We start from the raw sequence: 3,622 nt of genomic DNA, 5'->3' as shown, positions 1-3,622 counted from the left end.
AGGTTCGTTGGTGAGCCTGTAAAACCAACATAGGTTTTTGGTGATCCCGGAAAACCAAAGTGTAAAGGTTTTTGGATTGTGAGCCCGGAAAACAATCCAACTGTAATCCGCAGGATTATAGTGAATTCCCAAGGGGTCACTTGGAGAGTGAACGTAGGTGCTAAGGAGAGCACCGAACCACTATACTTCTTGTTGTTTGTATTGTGATTTGTTTAATTCCACTAACTCATCATTTAACATAAGTAAGATAGTTAAAATTAAGAAAAACCAATTCACCCCCCCTCTTGGCTTGTCACCTTGGGCAACAAGTGGTATCAGAGCAAGGTGCTCCAATAGTAATTATTGATCTCACAATCAAGAGTTAAAGATCATGACAACCCAAGTGGGATGTTCTATGAGTGAGGGACAATTAATTGATAGACCTCCACTATTTAATGGTATAAACTACACACATTGAAAAGCACGCATGCGCATTTTCATTCAAGCACATGACTACGATTTATGGAGTATCATAGTCAATGGGCTACATACAAATGCTAATCATGATAAGAAAATGGCTCAGCAAAATGCAAAAGCCATGAATATTCTATATTGTGCATTGGATGATAGTGAACTTAATAACATATCTTTTTGCATGACTGCTAAGGAAATATGGAGTATGCTTGAAGTTAAATATGAATGCACTAACATTTCTAGTGAATTTGAAACTAGCTCCGAAGAAGAAGAGCAGCAAACTGAAATTGAAAATCTATGCTTTGTGGCACATGAAGATGAGGTATGTACTCGAATACAAAGTGATTTCTCATTCAAAAATCAAGTACATACTGAAGCTCAATCTGATTTTACATTTGATGAACTTCATGATGCATTTTCTGATTTATACTTAGAATACAAGAAGCTTAATTTAAAGAATAAGAAGCTTAGTTTAAAGAATAAAAAGCTACATCTGAAAATGTCAGAGGAAAGAAATTCTACTGCTGAAATGAAAGACAAATTAAATTCTGAGAATGAACGCTTAAGATTAAATTCAGAAGAATTGATTCAAAAAAATCAGAATTTAATTAAAGAAAATCAAAACTTAAGTGAAGAAGTTAACCAATTGAAATCTTTTATTAACAAATTCACTGTACGTTCAGAAAGATTAAAAATGATATTTGAAAGTCAACATGCTGTTTTTGATAAATCAAGACTTGGCTGAATTTCTTTGCTCAACAATAAACCCCTAAAGAAAAAGGTCATCAATTCGCCAAGCAAATCATTAAATAAGATAACTTATTTCAAACATAAAAAGATTGGGCATAAAAACTTTACCTATGGTTCTAATACGAATAAATCAAATGGTAAAGTTATTACGATTAAATAGATTTGGGTTCCAAAAGGAACCATATGCACTAGCCCTCAAGGACCCAAGCAAGTTTGGGTACCCAAAATGAAAATATGAGGGTGTAGATATAAGTGTGCCAAGCTACCCATGGAACAAATGAAACTTTCATACAAATGGGTGCGTTGACACATAATTAAAAATAAGTCTCAATTTATTCATTAAATCTAGTATAAGGTTTAACATTCTACATCGTGTATCAAAATTATCTTTTTATGAAATTACGATACTCTCTGCATCAAAGTTCTTAAATGCCTCATATGTTGAATTTTTATCTCAACGATCTTAGCATAAAATTTTTCTAGTGCTTGCATGATAATAAGAAAACAATGAATGAATATATATAACCTTCTCCTTTAAGTTTTTCAAAATCTAAATTTCTTCTCTAATATAAATGGTTGATGCTGATTTCATGCTAAAACTTTATTGAGCATAATACTTATGAAATCTTAGGTTATCCTTCGTGAAGGTATGAATGTAATTCATCATGTTATTATACCATTCATTCCTTATATGATTATCTGAAATGTATTATGATTTGCTTTATAAGTCTCATATATGCATCATAGGTTAAATCATAATTATTTCAAATTGGTTCAATCATAAATGATTAATGTGTTATGGTCATAATAAGAAACTTACTTAAAAGTTTCTATAATAACAAATCGTCTTCCCTCTTACAAGTAATGCTCAAGACTATTCTAAAATTCAAAATCAATAAATCTGATCATTAAAATATTTCATTGAGCATAATCATTGTATCCATGATTAATATCTTTTCCTAAAATGATCTCAAATTCTATTGATTAATTTTAACTCATCATGTTTAATCTGAGCATAAAAATCTGTTATAGCATGAATATTAATTTTCTTGAGCTATCTCTCATAAGTCAAAAATATTTCTTATTTTTTCTAAAAGAAGATTACTTGTCTTCCTGAAACAAGAGTATCTGTGTTGAAAGCTAAATCATAATCAGAATTTTGATAGAAACAACTACTTAAGATAATCTGATTAAAATTCAACTTGTATATTTTATTGATAATTATCTTATGCAAATAGAATCTAAGTTAAATTGATTCTGAAAACAAAAAAAAATTGATTTAACTTTGATGAATCTTTCTATTGCCTCACATGCTTGTCCTTGAACCATCTTGGTTAATGAAACTATCTTTTTAGTTCAAGTGATATGTGCTTGCTTATATTTAGGCAATCTCTTGAGTAAAGTGACTCAACATTCAACTATTGTCATATCTTATATTGAGTCATCTAGTTAAAAATATGTTGGATGAATGTTCTGTGTCTTGAAGAAACTAATGACTTTCTTTCAAGAAAGAAAAGGAGTTTGTTAATAATGCAGGATCCTTGAGCAAGAAAATGAGAGATTTCAACTTGAAGGACACCTCCACATAAGATATAATAAACATTCACATGCAAACAAGAGAGATGACCTTCTTCAGCCAAATATTCACACATAAGAAATCTAGTTTGACTTGAAGAATATAGAATGAATCGGTAATTTTAGATACATCTCTCATAAATTAGCTGAGCAAAGTCAATCACTTAAATCTTATTGTGGCATGGTTAAAATCTTTAATTATTAATTTCTTGATATCATGTCTATATATGTATTAATTGACTTATGCTTTTAGAAATTGATTCATGGTTTGCTCAAACTAAAATGTTCCTTTGCCTATATCATAACCATAAAATACACAAGTATATGCTTAAAATGCTGATTTGAATTGACTTGTGAGAAGCTATGAATTCTTGAGCATAATGAAAATGTTGTTTGCATGATATACATCTATATGATACATAAGATTATTTCTTTATTCTGTTCTTTCATGTAAATTATTTGAGAATAACAAAAAGAAAGAGAGATAAAGAAAAGAAAATGAACAATTATTCAAGGAAAGTAAAATCTAAGTAAAGGCAAATACTCCAATCTTTAGGAAAAGTAAAACAAGCATAATATATTTGGCACATTTGTGAGACTAATATGAACATTCCTTTTGGAAGAAATAAAATCCGTAATTAATTACAGAAAAAGTTTGAAGTGAACATTTTAACCCTTCTATATTGCTCATCATAGGGATGGTGCCAATGGGGAGGCTAGTGGTAGTACCCGGCACTATTTGACCCAACTATTCGGTGTAGGGCATATTAGGGACGGCACAAGAGGAAGGCTAGTGGTAGTACCTCGTGCCCCTTCCAACTCCACCGGATAGGGAGCAAATAGA

The sequence above is a fragment of the Phoenix dactylifera genome, unplaced genomic scaffold (assembly GCF_009389715.1).
Source record: "Phoenix dactylifera cultivar Barhee BC4 unplaced genomic scaffold, palm_55x_up_171113_PBpolish2nd_filt_p 000536F, whole genome shotgun sequence".
Taxonomy (NCBI): Eukaryota; Viridiplantae; Streptophyta; class Magnoliopsida; order Arecales; family Arecaceae; genus Phoenix; species Phoenix dactylifera.
The sequence above is the reverse complement of the archived record's forward strand: the minus strand, read 5'-3'. Positions refer to the sequence as shown.